This window comes from Dasypus novemcinctus, chromosome 12 (genome assembly GCF_030445035.2).
Source record: "Dasypus novemcinctus isolate mDasNov1 chromosome 12, mDasNov1.1.hap2, whole genome shotgun sequence".
Taxonomy (NCBI): domain Eukaryota; kingdom Metazoa; phylum Chordata; class Mammalia; order Cingulata; family Dasypodidae; genus Dasypus; species Dasypus novemcinctus.
Window position 1 is genome coordinate 44405868 of NC_080684.1, and position 21974 is coordinate 44427841.

Sequence of the window (21974 nt, forward strand, 5' to 3'; positions counted from 1 at the left end):
ACCAGCAGCTTACAAAGATTCCTTCAAAGAAAGTAAGAAACTATAGTAATCTATAATAAAATGGTAGTGCTGATATGTTTTTTACTAGTATGAAATATTTTCTACTCACATTATAAAACTAAAAACAATGACCATCTAATCTTTTAATATGAAAAATTATTAAATATAATATTTGAAATATGGATTTGCGTCCACTATCTTTAATAATGAATCTTACTTTAGTGGGGTTCCTTTTCTAGCTCCTATAGCCATTAAATCTAAGTATCCAAATAAACTCAACATAGAATCAGAACTTTGCATTACAGTAAACCAAGAAAAAAACATGATAGGTGAACTAAAAGGTGTTTTTTTGTAACATTAGACAAGAAAGAGGATATATGTAAGTATTTTAAATATTTTTTCACTTCTTTGATTCATTTAAGAATTCTAGGAGGGGCAAGATGGTGGCAGTGTAAAGAAGCTCCAAGAGTTAGCTCATTTCATGCTGTAGTTACTATTTAGTCAGAGCTACCTAAATCACCTATTTGGGGGCCCAGGAGACCAGAATAGCATCCTGCAACATCCTTGGAAGAATGGAAGGAGGAGACTGCCCATCTGCAGTACAATTAATGAGTAAAGCACTCCATGCCTGGGAGGCCGGTGCCCATGCCCTGCTGGTGGTACAGGCCATATTGGGAGCTATTCCTTGGTTAGAGTTTGAAGCCTCATTTCCCCGAAAATGTGGAAGGAAGAGATGGTTGGGTACTGACTACAGTCATGGATTAGAATATTCGGCTGGCTAAAGTCCAATCCCAAATACAGCTGAAGTTTACACCTGTTCAAGTCGGAAAGAGGCCAGTAGCCTCCATTTTAGCTCCACCCCCAGCATGAGGGGAAGTGGGGCTGATTAAAAAAAACACTGTGACCTAAGGGACCGGCTTCTTACCACCCAGGTCAGAACGCTGTCCTAGCCTAGGCTCCAGCGCCGCCTCTGGCAAGGAAGAGGCTGGGGAGACCTGCACCAGCCTCTCCAGACAACTAGTCACTTTCAGCCTGCACAGACTAGATTTTTGGGCACACCTGTGGTTCCATTTCCCCCCGCCCCCCCCCCCCCAACAGAGCAGGAGGAGGGACAATGCTTGCCAAATGATGGGAACAATGATGGAAACAATCCAAGTGTCCATCATTGATGAATGGATAAACAAAATGTGGCATATACATACAATGGAATACAATGCTGCAAGAAGAAATGAAATTGGGATGCATGTGACACATGGATAAACCTGAGAAGATTATGCTGAGTGAAATAAGCCAGACACAAAAGGACAAATATTGTATGGTCTCACTAATATGAACTAAATTTGAAGACTAAACATATGGAATTAAACTCTAGAGTATAGGTTACTAGGAGATAGGATGAGGGCTGAGAAGAGATAACTGATCCATAATGTATGTAGAATAAATGGAAGTACATTATAGTGAGTATAACTAACACGGCTAGTTCATAAATGTGATTGTGGCTGAAAGGGGTAGTTTAGGGATGTAAATGTCAATTGAAAGAAAACTAGAGAATAATCTAGGGACTGTAGAGCATAGTGAATATAGCAAACCTGGTGGTGGATGAGATTGTGTTTAATAGCACAAATAAAAGAATGTTCTTCCATGAACTAGAACAAATGTACATCATTATTACAAAGTTGTAAGCATATGGTCATGCATGTGAAAAATATAATTAATGTAAGTTATGGACTACAGTTAACAGCAGTACTGTAATATTCTTGCATCAATGACAGAGAAGGTTTTGTATCAATGCTAATGGTGGGGGGTGGTATGGGATTTTTTTCTTTTGGATAAGGAAAACATTCAAAAATTTACTGAGGCAATGATTGCACAACTGTGAGGAAAGTGAGAGCCACTGAATGTATACTTTGTAAACTCATGACTTCTCTAATAAAACATAAAATTAATTAAAAAAACAGGCAAAATTCTATTCTTGTGTGTTTTTATAATGTCCCTAAATATTTGCAATTTATAAATAAATTAAAAACATTGTGGTAGGTTGAACTATTTAACCAAATTTAGACTTGTTCTTAATCTTAATCCACATTCTTCTGTGTCTGAACCCAATGTAGATAGGATCTTTTTAAAAATTAAGGTGTGACCCAATTTAATGAATGTAGATATTAATCTGTATTATTGGAGTCCTTCTTAAGCAGAAGAAAGTTGGACATAGTAAGAGAAAGCCCCAAGGAGGAGCTGGAAATCAGAAGTCAACAGGAACCTTTAAGGGAAGGGAGAGCACACTGCCATGTGAGGAGAAAACCAAGAACCCTAGGATTGTTGGTAGCCTGGACACTGCTGACTCCAGGAGGAAGCAGCCTTCTAGACTTTGAAACTTTGAGCCACTAAATTCCTGTTATTTAAGCCAACCCATTGTGTGGTATTTGTCCGGTAAACTAAGAACCTTGAAAGTGAATACTCATAAATGTTTAATATTTGATTACGCTGATATCACAAACTATTACTAAAACATTATTTTAGGGAGATCAAAAAGAGTTCTTTGCATCATTAACAAAGGAAATAAAATACATAATTAGACATCTTTATTTCATAATTTAAAATTTGTTATTTTTGAGAATGTTTTAAAATATAAATAAATATTAATGCACATGTATATTTGTAATTTATAAATAAATAGTTGTATATTAGGGCTGAGTGCTTATATATTTACATGCATTTCTGCTGCTACTACACAAAATCATTTCATTTGAAGATCCCTGTTCTAGTGAATGAAATTATCTGGGTGTATCTAGAATTAAATAGGTGGGTTTCTCTGACATTATTCAGATTTATGAAGCAACTGGGAGAGTCTTCAGGCTGTAGTTGATACACACTGTTGCATCTGTGTATATGTGTGTGTGCATGGCCTGCAGTGTGTATGGGAGGACAAGAAACCCAAGAAAATGCAATTTAGCAAGTATTTCTTGATTAGCTATATTCAAAGCATTGTGGAGAGATAGAGAAGGAGACTAGATTCCTACCCTAAAGGACCTTACAATGTCATTGTCATTGGAGAGAAAGATACTTGGATGATTTTAAGTGGTACTGATCCCAGAAAGCATGGTTTTACTGATCCCAGAAAGCATGGTTTCCTGTGGGTGTTGACCCATGTAAGTAGGATCTTTTGGTGAGTAGGATCTTAACTTAAATGAAGATGTGATTCAACTCACTCAGGGTGGGTCTTAATTGTCTCAATGGAGTCCTTTATAAAGAATGAAATTCAGATGAGAGAAAGTCATGGAAGCAAGAAGTTGAAAGCATTGAAAACCAGAAGAGAAGGGAGAGACCAGTAGACACAGCATGTGCCTTGCCATGTGACAGAGGAGTCCAAGATTGCTGGCAGCCGGTCTTTGGGGAGAAATCATTACCTGATGATGCCTTGATATGGACATTTTTCTCAGCCTCACAACTGTAAACTTGTAAGTTAATAAATTCCCATTTCATGGTATCTGCTTGAGCAGCTTAGCAGACTAGAACAGATTTTGGTATCATGAGTAGTGAGCTGGTATTGCAAATACCAAAAATGTTAAAAAAAAAAGAAGGCTATATAATTGGCTAACAAGTAGAGGTGGGAGGAATTGTAAGGTGCTTGACAGAAAAGGCCTACATTGCTTTAAAGAGACTAGAAATACAGATACTAAAAGTACTTTTGATGAGGCCTTAGCCAGAAATGATGAATGTGTTATTGCAAACTGGAAAAAAGGCAGAGAACTTGGCAAAACTGTGTTCTGGTGTCAGATAGAAGGCAGAATTTGAAAGTGATGAGCTTGGATATTTAGCTGAGGAGGTTTCCACCCTAAATGTGTAAAGTGTGGCCTGGCTTCTTGCAGCTCATAATAAAATGTGAGAGGAAAAGAATAAGCTGAGAACTGTCTCTTGGGCACAAAGAAACCAGAAATTGATAGTTTAGAAAATTCTGAGCTTCTGGAAATGAGTCCATAGAGAACAGTGCTCCATGTGAATATTTAACTGAACATGGAATTGGTCAGTCATTTCAATGCAAGTCATGATTGGAGGTTCAGTAATCCAGGAAGCATCTGTGGAAGGTCCTATTGTCTGATGATTTGGACCCCTGTATAATACATGCAAAACCAATTAATTTTTTGTGATATCTGTATGGACAGAACCACTGCCAACCTGGACTAAAAAGGGACAGATTGAAGGGAGAATGACTTCAAAGGCAGAACCATGGAAACTGAGGTCTGGGCTGAAGATGGATTCTTGGGCCATGAGAGTGGACCCACCCATGCATGTGGGAAGGGTGAGTATGCCCCAGAATTTGGAGAGAGGACCTTCTGCATCATCACTCAGGAAGAATATTAACAAATTGGGTATCTCAGTTGCTTAGAAGGAGAGACTGGCTGCTACCCAGATGCTTGAGGAAGGTGCAGCTGAAAGCCTGAATGTTGAAGCCTTCTCCCCAGTGTTCGGGGAGAGTATGGTCACTATGTGAGCACTTGGAAAGCATGGGGCTACCATTAGAGCCTGAGGACAAACCATGTTTCCATAGATGACTCTCAGACCTTGAAATCTAATGGAGTATGCCCTGCAGGGTTTTGGAATTGTTTGGGAACTATGACCCTGTTTTCCTTCCCATTTCTCCCTATGGAAATGGGAATATTTGTCCTATGATAGACCCTCCCTTGTATATTGGAAGCAGATAATTTCTTCTCAAAGTTTCATAGGTCCACAGCCAGAGAGGAATTGTATCCTAGGACAGACCACACCTATAACTGATATTTATGAGACTTTGTACTTAGCATTATTACTAAAATGACTTAAAGCTTTAGGAATATTGTGATGGAATGAATGTATTTTGCATATAGAAAAAACATGTTTTTTGGGGGTCCAGAGGGTGGAATGTGATGGTTTGAAGCTATATGTATGCCAGAAAAGTATGTTCTTAAAATTAATCTATTCCTGTGGGTGTGGGTATATTTTAAGGATTTTTTGGTGAGTAGAATCTTAACTTAAAACATGTGGCTCTTTCATTCAGGACTCTTACTGTATTCCATTAAAGGAGAATGGAATTTAGATGAGAGGAAGTCATGGAAGCAAGAAACTGAAAGCAACAAAACCAGGAAGAGAAGGGAGAGACCTGTAGATGCAGACATGTGCCTTGCCATATGACAAAGGAGTCTAGGATCACTGGTAGCTGGGCTTTGGGGGAAAAATCATTGCCTGAAGATGCTTTGATTTGGACATTTTTCTCAGCCTCACAACTGTAAGCTTGTAAGTTAATAAATTCCTATTGTTAAAGCCAACACATTTCATGGTATCTGGTTGGGTAGCTTAGCAAGCTAGAAGACACATAAATAAACACAGTTGTGGTAGAATAATGGTATAAAATAGTTAGTGTTAGATTTTAGAGAGAGGTAACTGTATTAAGTGTTGAGTGCTATAAACTACATTTTGGATCTCAAACTAGTTACATACGTCAGGGTGTTCTTTTCCTTGGCTGTATAACTGAGGTAATAATACCTCCTTACATAGCTCAGAGGTCCTCGTGAAGATAAAAGTTCTGAACTTAATGTAGTGTAATTATATTTTAACTGAGAAGTCTACATTCTTTTTGTTTGAATTTGTTTATATTTTTCTTCCACAAACAGAAATGATCATGATTGGATCCCTGTTTTAAATCCAGACTTATCTATTGAAACTTATTTTAAACTATACATAGGATGGGAGTCACAGTTGGAGGGAGTCTTCTGCCCATGGGCCAAGTGTTTGATAGCCTTCTTTGGGAATTTTATTTCCTATACTTCTTTAAAAATTGAGAAAAACTCTCCTAATACTGTATATTAAATTATTTATAACTTCCTTAAGCATTTCAAGTGGAAAATATTGAGAAAGCAGAAGCTTACTGACCTCTGATGGCCAGACTTAAAACTGCTGTTTTTATCATGCTACATATAGTGAAAATGTGACTTGCTCTCTGGAAACTGTCCTAGTGTATACATGTAGTAAGGCAGTCAAGAATCCCTGACAAGAAAAAGGAAACCACAAGATGTCAACTAGTCAACTTTCCTTTTTTCTACTAGTATTCTGTCTACATCAGCCTAAACTGAGGCTTTTTGTTAAATTGATTACAATCCATTTCAGAATGCTTTAGTGTGTAAGTCAGAGTAATGTAAAAGTCTATCCCTTTTTAATTTACACCTGAGGAGTGATTAATTAACATTTGAAGATTCCTAATCAGATCTCCACACTCCAAGAGTGGTTAATTAGCATTTGAAAGACTACTTAGGATCCACACTAGAGAGAATTTGGCCACAACATTTCAAATATTGCTAAGTTTGCAGTAGAGTTTGTTCATTATCATGAGATACTTAAAACAATATTTCTTTGTTTTGTTGATGGTGTTTGTGCCATGTGGTTGGCTAGAAGTATAGTTCAGGCATCTTAGCACTTGTATGAACAGCATATAAGAATCTGACAATAAATATTTCTATGTGGAGCAGAATTCAGTCCAAATTTTGCTTTCATCATAGTATACCATCTGGTAGCAAGTTTATGAGGGAGGAAATCTCTAACTTTCATTTTCTTCCAGCTTTTGGAGGAACTGACAGTCACCAAGGAGAATCCGATTATTGTGAAACACCAAAATTGACTTAGGTCAATTTATTATAAGCCATGTATCTTCTTCTTAAAACTTGACAAAAGAAGTGATTACAAAACCTGCTTTGGTAACTTCTTTCCCTATGTTTTGTAACATTTTTAGCCAGGATATTCCTTCTAATTTCTACCCTGAAATCTCATGTTATAATTTACATATTGTCCCACTGAATATACATAAGAAGAGAAGTGAACTAGCCCCAATGAGTATTACATTTTTCCAGGAAAGCTAGCTTTAAAAAATACCCATGGTCAAAGATATTTGATTGGGAGAGTCGTTAAGAGGGGCATTGTTCTGTGCATGGTTAATGGTAGCTGGGAAGTTGTTTGGACCTCTTCACAAAAACAATTGGTGACCTAAATGCAGTAATCATTTTTGGGCTCAAGAGGTGGTGCTGTGTTAGTGTCACTGTTCTGTTAGTTTACCAAAAGAAGGGCAAAAGGCAAGAATGAAGTTGAAATGATGCCATTTAAAAAAAATATTGTTTCAAACTAGGCCTAGAGCTTCAGGGTGCCTAAAAGTTACCTCCTGAGGGTCTCCATGTTGCTCAAATGTGGCCACTCTCTAAGCCAAACTCAGCATGTAAATGCATTACCTTCCCCCCCAGTGTGGAACATGACTCCCAGGGATGAGCCTCCCTGGCACCAAGGGATTCCTACCAAGGACCAGCTGGTGATGCAACTAGAAAAAGACATTGGATAAAAGGGGAAATGGTAAAGACAAATGAGTTTATATGGCTAAGAGACTTCAAAGTGAGTTGGGAGGTCATCAGAGGGGTTGCTCTTATGTACATCTCAGCAGGATCTCAGAGATAGCCAAAGTAGATACAACTCCAAATAGTGGTGCTCCTGATGGCTACGGAGACACCCAGGTCTTATGGTCATGAGGATGGCTCTGGAGTTCAGTACCTTGCCAGGGGGCCCTACTTTGGAATTTGTGTGCCTGAGTGTGATGGAGTTGGACTCAGATGTGACCTCTCTACACATGCCTCTTCTGTCACTTTTACTGAAACTGTGGTTGGTGCTGGGGTTGGTGTATGCTCAGGAGACATGAATCTCTGGACTGACTGTTTGCCAACTGGGCCCTGAGCCTCAGCAGAGTTGCAACACCTACTCTCTGGTCCGTTTGACTTACCCAGGTCAGCTAACAGGAAGGTGGGGATGTTCAACCACCACACCAAGAAACTGAGAAAGTCTACAACTGCAATTATTGTGACTCTAGCAGTGGAAGAAGCTGTATCACTGATGTGGAGACACTGGCCACATGAGTTGCTGAGGGCAGGGAGAGGGAAGAAGAGGTATGATATGGGGGCATTTTCAGGACTTGAACTTGTCCTAAATGATATTGCAGGGCAGATGCAGGGCATTATATATCCTGCCATAACCCACTGAAAGGACTGGGAGAGAGGTAAACTATAATGTAAACTATCCACGCTGTGTAGCAGTGCTCCAAAATGTATTCATCAAATGCAATGAATGTGCCACACTGATGAAAGAGTTTGGTGATATGGGAGGAGTGGGGGTGGGATCGGGAATGGGGGTATATGAGATCCTGTTATTTTTTTAATGTAACATTTTGTATGATCTATGTATCTTTAAAAAATAAAATCTATTAAAATAAAAAAATCTTCTTTCATATAACTAAATACATGCTTTAAAAATGGATTTATACCATGTATCCAAAAAATGGTTTCATATTGCTTTAAAACCTGTATCCTGAACTTAAAAGTTGGCCTTCAAGACCCTATTAGATTTGGCCTAAAGCAATTTCTTGACCTCAACCCTTCCCCTTCTTCCTCATTTAGTTTTGTCCATCTATGTTGGCCTCCTAAAGCTCTCTTAGCACCAATTCCACTGAGGGCCTGGCTGTTTCCATTCCTTGGAAAGCTCTTCCATCTTGTCTCCTCCCTTCCTTTCTTCCTTTTATTTATTAATAAATGCCATAGTTTATTTAATCAGTCTCCTACTTTTAGGCATTTGGGTTATTTCCAATATTTCCTAATTATCAGAATATCTTTGTATGCACATCTTTGACCAACTCTTTATTGATTTCTTTCTTTTTTAAAAAAATTTATTATGGCAACATTGCTATAGCAAAAAAACTTGCCATTTTAATCATTTTTAAATGTGCAGCTCAGTGGCATTCATTACATTAACACTGTTGTACTACCATTACCACCATCCCTTACCAAAACTTTTTACCACCCTAAACAGTAACACTATACCTATTGAGTAATAACTGCCCATTCTTCTTCCCTCCAGCTCCTGGTAATCTCAGATATTCTTTCTGTTTCTATGAGTTTGCTTACTCTAAATATTTTTAAAAAATTGAATCATCCAATACTTGTCCTTTTGTGTCTGTCACATTTCACTTAGCATAATGTTTACAAGGTTCATTCTTTTTGTCGCTGCATAATATTCCGTTGTATGTATTTATCACATTTTGTTTATCCATTCATCTGCTGATTTTTCCCCACCTTTTGGCTACTGTGATTAATACTGCTATGAACATTTGTGTACAAGTATCTATTTGAGTTCCTTTTTTTTCAGTTCTTTTGGGTATATACCTAGGAGTCCTTCTCTTTTTTCATTCAGGATTCTTCTCATACGTCACTCAGAGAAGCCTCCCTTTATGATTTTATTTATACTTCATTTTCTTCACAGCACTTATCCTTCATATTATATATTTGTTTGTTAATTGTCTGTCTCACTAGAAAAATATATGAAGACAGAATTTGTTTTATTCTACATTGTGCCTCGTTTATAAAAAGTGGTCAATAAATGGCTTTGATGAAATGAATGACTATTTGCATGTCAATAATTGTATATGTACAATATTATTAACTTAAAAAATTTCAAGATAAAATGTAAATATTGAAAATTACACAAAACAAATGTGTAGTTCATTACTTATTATAAAGTAAATACCCTTGTAAGCATTACCTCAGGTAATATCACTTTCCCAACTATCTATATAGAACTTCCACAGACTCTATCCCAATCACAGCATTTCTCCCATGAAAGTAACTTCTATCCTAGTTTTCAGTTATCCCTTCCTTGTGTTTCTTTCGAATTTTAGCACCCAAGTTTGCATTTCTAGTTGTTTTAGTTGAGTCTTACCTATGTTTTTTGCTTCATTGTGTTTTAATTTTCTTTTAATTCACAGTTCCAGTCCTTTCTTTGTCTTATAATTTACCCATTGAAGAACCCAGCTCCTTTTAACTGTAGCTTCCTACATTCTGAATTTCGCTGATTCTACACTCAATTTAGTTTAGGGCACCATTAAGTGCAGTTGCAATCAACCACATACAGTCTCTTCCAACCATTCCCAACTGTTCAACCAGGTATGTCCAATCTAGAATCCTGATAAGTAAAATCATTGAGGATCTTTTGGCCTGATCTAAAGTCCTTTTTCTCCCTGCAGTTTGAGAATTCATTTCTACACCTAATACCATGGTTTTTACAAATATATATTAGCAAGCTGTTGCAATTTTTTTGGCTTTCTCCTCTAGGGTCAACTCTGTACTTTTTCTCCTTAGGCATGCAGGAATCTGGGGGCAGTGGTGTACTAGTAAATCAGCTCTCTGAAAAATCTGACTTGTAGTATTTGCCAATTCCATGGTTTAAACACTCCTCCTATGGCCATTTTCAAGCTACCAACATCAACTCTGTGAACATGGAGTTGGGACAGATGTGTACAGTTGGCTCTTAGGAGCTGGTATAAGCTGGCTTGAGCACATCACTGTCTGGGGAAATGAGAAGGCAAAGAGAGAGAGGCGTGAGGAGAACAGTCCTCCTCTTGAAAGTTAACTTGTCACCCTTCAAGTGTGGTTTACAAAGTTTTCAAGTAAGGTAGAGACAAGAGAAGAGAGATCACTTTTACTGCTCTGGTAGGCAGACATTAAGGTGGCCCCCAATGATTCCTGTCTCTTGGTATTTGCACCCTGGTAATCCCCTTTCCTTGACTGGGAGCTGGATGGACCTAGTGACTCACTTATAAATAAAATATGGAAAAAGTAATGGAGTGTCACTTCTGAGATTAAGTTACAAAGAGACTGTGGCTCCTATCCTGGGCACCCTCTCTTGATCTCTTCCTTGCTTACACTGAGGGAAGCAGTCTGTCAGGTTGTGAGCCACCTCGTGTAGAGGTGCATCTGACAAGAAACTGATGTGTTTGGCTAGCATCCAGTGAAGACTTGAGGCCTGCCAATAGCCATGTGGGAGAGCTTGGAAGAGAAACCTTCACCAGAAGGATCTTGAGACGATTCCAGCCCCAGCTGACAACTTGATTGCAGCCTTGTGAGAGATCTTGAGCCAGAAGCATCCGGCTAAGCCCTGCCAGGATTTCTGACTCTCAGAAACTGTGAGGCAGTAAATGTTTCTTGTTTTAAACCACTACTTTTTAGGGTAACTTGTTATGCAACAGTTGATAACCAATGCAACTGTTAAAGGACATCAAGTGGTTTTTTGGGGTTCAGAGAACACAGAGTCATCTAAATCCATGCAGTAATGCCATTCCAGTTTCTAAGCCTCATTCACTCTACTCAGTATCCACTCTTTCACACAAAGAGCCTCATAAGCCTCAGAATGAAACTTAAATTGTAACTCTCTCCTCCTCAGGATCATATTCTGATTGATTTTCAGATACATGAGCTCTATGCCTTAAAGATATGAGATTTGTGTATACTAATCAAAGGGGATCTTTGGTTTACTGACCGTGTTTTAAAATGAGAATTAAAAATCCTAAACTGGTCATTTTCTTTCTAAACTCTTCAGGATGGTCATTATATTCCCCTTCCCACTTTAATTGCCAGTCTATCTGCTAAAACCATGCCTACAATAGACTCTTTTTTCTAAGAAACCATAGGTGACCATTTAAGTAACTATTTGTGTATGGGCAGCAAATCTCCATTTTTCATAATAATCAAATAATCCCTGTCTTCAAATCCAACCAGATCAGATAATCAAACCCAAATTTCTGTTCATGAGAGTCTATTCCCTGCAACTGCTTCTAGTACCTGGCAAGTCAGGGTTTGGTGGAGGATAGAGTAACCACCTGTATTAGTCAGTCAAAGGGGTGCTGATGGAAAGTAACAGAAATCTATTGGCTTTTAAAAAAGGTATTTATTTGAAGTAGAAGCTTATGTTATAAGGCCCTAAAGAGTCCAACTCAAGGTACCATAAGAGGTACCTTCTCACCCAAATTCTGTTGCCTCATGGTGATGCAAGATGGTGGGTGACATCTGTGAGGGTTCAGCCTTCCTCTTTTCTCTTAAGGCTCTGTGGGTCCACCTTCTTCCAATCTCAGCTGTAGGCTGGCATAGGGGTTGTCTCTCTTCCGGAGGTTCATTTCTTTTTAGGCTCAGCTGTTCTGTTCTTTTTACAAGGTCAGCTGTAAATTATCAGTTGAATGGCTCCACTTTCTTCCTGGGGCCACGGGATCCTCTTCCATGTTTATGGTGCTTTCTCTCTTTTCTTGTTCATTTGCTTCCATGTTCTTGACTGAGCTTGCAGTTATATAGCCCACCAAGGGTGTGGGACCCAACTCTGAGTCACCCTAATGACGTGTATTAATCAAAGCCCTAACCTTAACATAATTTAATCAAAGACATCTCAGCTGCTCAGCTGAATCTGATATAATCAAAGAGTATCACACCCAGAGGAATAGATGAGTTTATAAGCATAATTTCCCTTTTTGGAATACATAAATAATCTCAAACTGCCACACCATCCTATATATTTTAAGCAGAAACACATTTGACACAGAGAAGAAAGTGCTTAAAACTTCTTGGAAGGGCTAAGGAAATGGAATTCAGGAGGGCAGCACTGGAACAATCGAGTCCAAGATTATTACCCCAAAATTTGATGCAGGGATCAGGAAACCAGAATCTGGAATCTAATGCTGTCACTGTTTTACTTGCCTTTTGAAATCCTTGGAACTGATGACTAGACACTGGAGCAATGAGTCTGAACAACACTACTGACTCCTGATACCCAAATCTCTGTGACATTGTTGGTCAACAGAAACAGCAATAGTAAGATTGTCTCTGACTCAATTCTGCCTTCTAAATTTCATGTGATTGCATCTGATTGATGGAATCTAATTTGCAGGTAGTCCCCTAGCTGCAAGGAATGCTGAAAAAAGTAGTATTTAGCTTCCTGGCTTCTGAAGCACAGAGAAGCACTTCAGAGAGAACAGGGATGGTTGCTGTTCATTTGTGCTCTCTGTGTCTGTCTTCTTTTTAGGGGGAACTGGGAATTGAACCCGGAAGGCACCCAATCACGTGAGCCACCTCTGTTCCCTTCTTGTTATGTCTCTCATTGTGTTTCCTCACTGTGTCTCCTCGTTGCGTCATCTTGTTGCATTCCCTTGCCATGCCAGCCTGTTATTTCAGCTTGCTGTCTTGCTTGTCTTCTTTAGGAGGCACTGGGAACTGAACCCAGAAGCTCCCATTTGGTAGGTGGTCTCCCATCTGCTGGAGCCACATCTGCTTCCCTAATCAATGACATTTTTCATCATCTTTAGTAATTTAAAAATTTTTCTTACATTTCTGCATTTGATTCCTTTCTTTTAATATGTTTTTAACTATGTAGATTGAATTATGTATTGGAATTTTGACATATTCTTAATCTTAATCTGTATTCCTGTGGGTGTGAACCTGTTATAAATAGGATCTCCTGAAGGTGTAGCCCAACTGAACGAGGGTGGTCCTTAATCCAGATTAATAAAGTCCTTTATAAGCAGAAGAAATTAAGATACAGAGAGAGAGAGTCACCAGGGCTGGAAGGCAGAAGTCAGAGGGAACCTGAAAGAGAAAGGAGAGGACATTGTGACACGAAGCAGGGATACAAGCCATGGAAACCCCAGGTTCTGCCCGGCAGTGAACACCAGAATGTTACAGTCTTGGAGGAGAAAGCATTGCCTCGCTGGCACTCAGTTTTAGACTTTGAGCCTTGAAACGGTAAGCCAATAAATTTCTACTCTTTAAGTCAACCCATTGTAGTATTTATTGTAGAAGCCTGGCATAGCAAGACAGCCATTTAAAATTTCCTTAATATGTAGTAGACTTGGTTGTAAATGACAGAAAACCTAAAATTAAATGTATCTTTAAGAATAAAGAAGTTTATTTCTCACATATCAAAGTCCATGTAAGTAATTTGAACTTTTATGGCCCTTCCCAGTGACTTCCTCTCATTTTTTCCACTAGATAAGTTGTTGGAAATCACCACATTTCAGATGGCAGAATAGAGAAAGGAGCAAAGAAAGAGCCTATGCTCACTGTGGCATAAGGAGGGTTCCAGGTTCTGCTACACAACACTTGCCAATGGCAGGAACTAGTCACATGGCCACACTCAACTGCAAGAGAAACCTGAAAATGCAGCCTTTAATCTGAGTGACTGTGGGCCCAGAGAAACACTCCCAGATTAGGAAAAAGGGGGCAAACAGATTTGGGGCTGTAACTGCTTTATAGGATGATTTTAAATTGAAGAGCAAAGGTTTGGGGGGGTTTCTTTAGATTGGGTATTCAGGAGGATCCCCCTGAGAAGGTAACATTGGACCAATCCCTGAAAGATGAGAAGTAGCTAACATGTGAAAATGTATTTGAAGGCATTCCAGGCAGACAGAGAACCTAGTGCAAAGACTATAAAATAGTTACGAGCTTGCTGTATTCCAGAACAGAGAGGAAGTGAAAATAGTCCATGAGCAAAGGGGCAGGAGGGATGACAGGAGAAGAGGTTGAGATGTTGGCAGGAGCTAGAAAATGTTGGGCCTTGAAGCCCATTGAAGGGAATTTGGATTTTCTTCTAAGTGTAGTGGGAAGCCGTTGGCAGGTTTTAATGAGAGGAGTGACATGATCTGAATAAACTTTTTTAAAGAAAACTTTTTATTTTTTAAAGATACTTAGATTACATAAACGTTACATAAAAAATGTAGGGGATTCCCACATGCCTTGCCCCCCACATCTCCCACACTGTCCCACATTAACAACATCCTTCATTAGTGTATTGCATTCATTGTGATTGATGAACACATTTTGGAGCATTGCCACTGAGTGTGGTTTATAGTTTACATTGTACTTTACACTATCATCCACAATTTTGTAAGTTATGACAATATATATAATGGCCTGTATCTGTCATTGCATGTTATTCAGGACAATTCCCAAGTCCTGAAAATGCCTCCATATTATACCTGTTTTTCCTTCTCACTGCCCTTAGAACCTCCAGTGGCCACTGCCTCCACATCAGTGATAGAGTTTTTTCATTGCTAGAATCACAGTGAGACTACAGTGTGAATACTTTTATAAATATCCTTCTGGCTCACTTGAAGTCTCATATTTTTAAAAATCATCTGCGTTTGCACTTGCTCTAGTTGCTTAAAGAAAAAGTTACTGTAGACACTGGAATAGTGATAAGTTTTGTTGGTTTTTATGAAGTCAATTCTGATATGTTACCTGTTTTTATACTCATATGTGCCCTATAGTTTTGGTTGGTTTTGCTATTAACATTTCTAAAATCATGTTATTTCTACTGTTTGTTTTGTGTAAATGTTTTATAATGGCTCTTGGCAAAACAAAAGAACACAAACAAACAAACAAAAACCCTCTATTTTGCTGATCCTTGGTGTTTGAATTTGCAAGTTTGAAAACTGAGAACTCTGATGAATGCTTAACAAAAATTTTAGTGTAACTGCAATGAATTATAAATTTTATTATTAGTTTATTAATTATATTCAAAGATCATCTCTCCATTACTATACCTTCCAATTAAACACATGCATATATAATTTTAACTATTTTTAACTGATTTAACTTAATATTTCATGATTTTTACTGTGTTCAGTGTCTCATCACAATACAATTCAAGAAATTGACAAATATTTTTGAACATGTATTATTGTATTTCAGGCACTTTGCTAAAAACAAGACAAGGTCACTGCCCTCATGAAGCTTACAGTCTAATGCGAAAATAGACATTGGGTAGTTAAGTAATTGATTAATTACAATTTTTATAAATTGCTTAAAGGAAAATACAGGGTGTGTTGTGTTGGGGAACATGACTTGGTCCTGGGGTTTCTCTTAGGTAGAGAGATTTACTTTGACATGTCATGAAAGAGCCTTCATCAGCCACTTGAAAAGGAGTAGAGAGAGTGGCCCAAGTAGAGAGTACTGCATGTGTCAGAATTTGAAAGCAACAAAAACATGGGATTTTTGAAGAAGACTGGGTAGTGAGGTAGGGCAATACAATTTTTTTTGGATTATTTAGGCTGATTTTTAGGCACAAAAAATTATTTGTGGTAACTGGTTTTTAAATCAATGTTCAATTTATTAAATTTAATGTTAAAAGATTCAGTTTTTCAATTGTTTTTAATTGCAACTTAAAAATCTTATTATTCTACTTATAAATATAATGAGATTTTAAATAATTTAGTTAAATACCCTAGAATTACTGAACTGCAAGTTTAAATCTTTTCCATTCCATCTTTTCCTTTAATTTTAACTGCTTATCCCAACAATGAAAACCTGCCCCCAAATTTAACAATTTTGTGACAAATTAAACTTACAGAAAAGATGACTCTCAGGTTCATCTAATTTTCCAAACTCTCTACAACTTAGCCAAATCATCAGCCGTTGTTCAACCAAAAATCACAAAAGCTTAAAATCAATTTCTGGACCATAGATTTTACATAGAAATCTCAAGTAGTGCTGAACAGATACTGTTAGTCCATTTTCTTCCATGCTACATGCTTCAGGAGGTGGACCAGTTTGTTCTACATCATTGGAAATCCTTGTCCCCTGGCCCTCACTTAGGTTTGATCAATGAGTAGCACCAGCAGGAGAGTAGAAAGAGGGAGGAGTATGAGGTTGGGTATTTATTCCCCTAGCTCCCTCTTTACAGAAAGACTTTTAACTGACGTTGTCCCTCAATGGAATGTCACAGGTCTGTCAGGAGATCCTCTTTACACACCCGTCTGAGTCGTGGTTGCTTTTGTAGGCCTAGGGGTAGTATAGGATTCCTTCATTACTATTGGCCAGGATTAGTACACTTAATCCTTGTAATTTTCATACTATGGCCATGCCATTGTAAATACTCTCTTTATTAAACTCCCCTCAAATTCTCCTAATCTGTGCATGCTTTTTGTTTCCTGTCAGGATCTTGACTAACACAGCAATTGGCACCAAGTTTGGCCCTCAGAAAACAGACTTTCAGATGGGATTAGGTTACCTACATATTTAAGGAGCTCTTTGTTGGAGTGAAATAAGACATAGCATATGATGGCATCATGATCATTTAAATTACCACTGGTAGTAGCATGAGGTGGAGTGCAGATGGGAGTCCATATGTTGAAAGATCAATTATGGCACTTAAGGCACTGTGAGGTATCAGTTGGCTTCTCATGACCTTAGAGTGAACCTTGAGAAAAAATGAAATGAAAACGATGAATATCCACTTGAGAACATGCATGGAAAATCAGAAAGCCTCATGCACAGCTATGAGGCAGTTCCTTATCTCCTGTAATTGCAGGGTAGGTATGGTTGAGGGCTGAGAATAGGACCCCATTAAAAAGGCTGTGATGTATGCCTCACTCTAGCAGGTCTCATACATTAAGGGAAGGGAAGAGAAGGAGAGGAATTTCAGCGTACATGGGTGAGAGTTAATTTCGAACCCTCAAATCTCCCTGAACCTTGGAACAGGCTGGCAGAGTAGCTTCTCTTACTCCTGTCTGAGGGAACTAGCCTTCCTCTGCCTAAAAGCCTGAATCATTGCTTAGCAAGCTGATGCTGATTCACCGTTGTCACTGTCTTTAGGCCTATAATGAGAGTTAGATTTCACTGTAGCTGAAATGGTAAAATACAGACCTGTTATGGGAGGAAATTGACTTATATATTGAAAAAGTAATAGGACATTGTGAATCGATGTCACCAAGAGTCTGGGGAGCATGTATGGTCATGAATTCTAAGGGCATTAGACTAAGGAAAATGAAACTTAAAGCTTGATCATACAGAATTCCTTGATATCAGTGTAATTACCAAAGATAAGGGGTTTAATATGACGGTTTGAGCAACTAGGAGTGGTGACAATTGTCTTCTAAATTGGCTGATTGAAGCCTGAACTCAATAGGCCCTTATGAGCTGGAGATGATGGAGGAAAATGCTACAATGGAATTAGGTTCCCTGAACTCAGTGGAAGAAATGGGTCCCCAGAAAGGTGGAGACTAATAGTATCATATAAACTTTGAAAATGAGCACATCACCACAGAAAGCCACAGGGACAGAGTGATAAAGTATTCTAACTTACAAGAATCACTGGACAATGATAATTGGTAAGTGAAATAAATGGGCAGCTCTTATAATAAGATACTGTTTAACATAAATAGTTTAACATAAACATTTCCATTTAACTTATCTGTTTAGCTAGTGCACAAGCTAAATGGATTATGGAGAATGACAGCCTATTATCTCAAACTTAGTGAAAAAATGATGCCAATGGACCTAGCAAATGCTTTTTAGCCTTCAAATTTATCAATAAAGAAAATCAGAAACCATTTGTTTTGGTGTGATAGAGAAAATAGTATAAGTTTATGGTCTTACCTTAGGACTATGTCAACTCTTTATCCTCTGACATAATACAGTCCAGAGGGACCTTAATTGTCTTGAGAGTCAATAGCATATATTTCTGGCCCATTATATTAATTACATTATGTTAACTGGATCTGATGAGCAGAAAATAGCAAGCACCTTAAAAAGACACATTTGTATCATAGGGTGGAAGATAAACCATTTGAAAGTTCAGGGACCAGCATATAACTGAATTTTCTAGTAACATGGTGTGCATTGTGATTTACTATTTAAAATGAAACAAGTGGTGGTCTACACCTTTCAATGCCCTCCACAAATAAAGCACACACATGTTTATTGGGTCTCTTTAGATTTTAGAGACACATTTACCACATTTGAACATGATACTCTGACCCATTTACCCATTAAGGCTACCAGTTTTGAGTTGGGCTTAGAAAAGAAAGGTTCTACAATGAGTCCTGCAATTTAAACCTTGTGACCTAGCCAGCCCAATACTATTAGAAATGTATAGTTCTGACAGAGAAGCTAAATAGAGCCTCTGGCAAGTCCCAATAGGTAATCACAGTGGAGAACCCTAGGGCTTTTGAGCAAAGCCATGTTTCCTTCTGCAGACAACTACCTTATTCGAAAAGCAGCTCCTGACTTTCTATGGATCTTGGTAGAGACTGAATATCAGACCATGGGACATGAGCTACTATACAACTTGAGCTGCTCTTCAGAGCAGATGACTAGATGTCATCTGTTCAACCAAATAATAAAATATGATGAATGTAGGTGCAACATTTTGTTATTGAATGGAAGTAGTATATCTGAGCCTGAGCCTGAGCAGGTCTAGAAGACAAAAGTAAATAACAGGACATTGCTCAGACTTTCATGGTGTCCTCTCCTTCTACTGTTGTCCCACATTTTTCTTATTGCATGCCTATGATCTCAAGGGGAGTTTCTGATGGCCCATTAACAGAAAATGAAAAAGTATAGTCCTTCTATATATATGTGCTGGCAACAGTCAGGATTGGACAGCACAGGTTTTCAGCATAAAGGCAATGGAGAAGGGAAATTTTTCTACTGCATAGAATTTTGAGTAGAATATCTAGGTGTCCATTTTGTTTGTAAAGAAAAACGGTTGGATCCGATACTGATCCATAAGTAGTGGCTAACTGGTTAGAGATTTAAAAATAAGATTTTCACCCTATCTCCATTTTCCAGAGGGAAATTGGATTGCTGTTACATCTTGGGGGTAAAGAGTACTATGGACCTAGGGTGCTGGACTGTCTATTTCTGGTCAATGAGGCCACCAAGGACTCAGATCTCTTAGGAGTAGAGGTCTGGGTCTCCCTTCCGATGTGCTGGCAGAGGGAAGGAGAACATAAAATGGGTGGTAGAAGAAGGCAGTTATGCTCACCAACTTAGGCTTTGTGATCAACTACATAAGTAAGGACTATACCAGCTGTTTTTTGTATAAACCACTCCTTTTGATTCCTCTGCTTATTTATCTGAAGCAAGTTTATAGTGGCTAATGTTTTAGATTCCAGCTGGGTCCATAAATAAATTAGCAACACCCTGTGAGAAGATGGTAGCTGATACTCCATGTTTCTTTTATTTGGTGATATACACATATTCTATGATGGAGGCTAGAGAAGATCCAGAGGGAAAAATAGGTGGGCTGTGCTGGGTATATTCTTTTTGTCCATTTGGATTCCTTTCTACTTACTTTGATATGTATGAGTTACATCAAGGGAAACCTTTAGCCTTCTGGTTTTTGGTTGGGTGGCCAATGGGGAGGACAGGCAAGACCTTGGGGAAAGTGAGGTCTATGTATTTGTCTTTCCTCCTTCTGGGGTCACTTCTAGCTTGCTGCATCATTCAACTGAAGGTTACAATTCTGTCAGGTGGCTATCTCAATACTGCCCTCTCTGCCTCTGGATTCAGGTTATGAATCCCTCTTCATACCCTTCAGGTCTAGAGGTAATTGGCACTGTCACTAGCTTCCAAGCACTGTTTACCCTTTTTTTAATACCTCCTGTATTAAATTTTCCTTAAGCTGTCCCAATTTGTGTCTGATAGCTGTTTTCTACTGACTCCAGCACTAATCTCTTAGATATCTTAATATACCAAAATCTTTTAAATATTTCAGATGCTTTAAATAGTAGTCATACCAAGATTAAGCCAATTGTGGCAAATATTTATTCCTGAACTTCTCATAAAAGTATTAATATTCTTTCTGGAGTTAAAAGATGCTTATTGATGAGGACTGCTGGGTGTGGCTGCATAGGTGGTTCCCAGAACAACCCCGGGGCAACATTACTGTACAAAAGGTACAGCATAGAGTTGGTCAGTGCATAACCTACACAACTGTGTGTGGTGGCACCATGACCGTCAAGGAAACATTTTTGCTATTCCAAGAATATCTCTTTAAGTAAATTAAGGTGCAATTCCAGTATACTGAGGCTGCTTATTGACTAGAGAATTTTGGCTTGACTTTGGGTCTGAATCTTTTCTTGTTGCTGACTTCTATAATGATTAAAAAAAAAAAATTCTGCTACCCTCAGATGCAGAAAGTGTGGTCTCACAATGCACTTTTCCCAGATTCAGGGTAAACATTATCTAATTCTGTCTGATTTGAGTCTGCAAATCCCAACCCAGGTTACTTCACCACCTGATTGAATTAAACTAATTTATTTATTGCTGCCTCTTCTCAATTCTTCCTGTCTAGCCAGGCCATAAGCCTTAAAGCTATCTAAATGCCCTCAGATTGAAGCCTGCATCTCTCTCTGTCTGTCTCTGTGAATACAACACTGGAGTGGTAGTGAATCAGGGGGATGGGCACAAAATGAGGACACGGACTTAGGCATAGGCCAGTCAGTGAGAGACGGTGAAACTTTGAAAGCCTTCAAACAGGATGTAGACTTAATCTAGTCTGAGTTTTAAAAAGATCTCTTTGGCAGATGCATAAAGAATGAACTGGAGGGGGCAAGAGGGAAGACGGGAAGATGAGTTCAAGACTGTTGCCAGTGCAAGATCGAGATAGAAGTGGCTTGGACTCAAGAAGTGTCAATGGAAATATAGAGAGTGGATGGATTTGAGGATTCTAGACTTGGTCGTGATTGGCTCTAGAGAGTAAAGAAGAGAGAGCCATGACAGAAGATCCCCAGATAACTGGAGGATTGTGGTGACATTTACTAAGATGGGGCACATTGGTGATAGGGAAAGACCACAAGTTCAGTTTGAGGTGTCTGTAAGAAAGATACCAACTGATGATGTTGAACAAGCATTAGATACATGGTTTGAGAGCTGCTAATGCTAAGTGGAGCAGAGATGAAGACCTTAACTTTTTTTTTAATGCAAACTTTAAGGAGTGGGGATGGGACGGAAGAAAATAAGTTAAAAAACCCATTCATTCATCTATGCATACATTCATTCAAAAACATTTTATTGAAGGCTTTCTTCATGGTGAATACTTTGTTTTTCAAAATCCCTGCTCTCAAATTCCCTACCTTCAGTGGAAATGAAATTCCGTGTTGAGATTAATCAGCCAATACTACTGCCAGGAAGATATACACAGATCAAATTTGGTTTTACTTTATTTTTTTAGACATGCCATATTTATTTTGCTTTTTCCATTATTTTGAAGGGCTTTTCTAAGTCCTCTATTTGTTAATAGCTTTTATGAAGTTTATTAGTAAATATCCAGGAGATTTTATATTGTATCCAGAAATGCTGATTGGTATATAATATTAC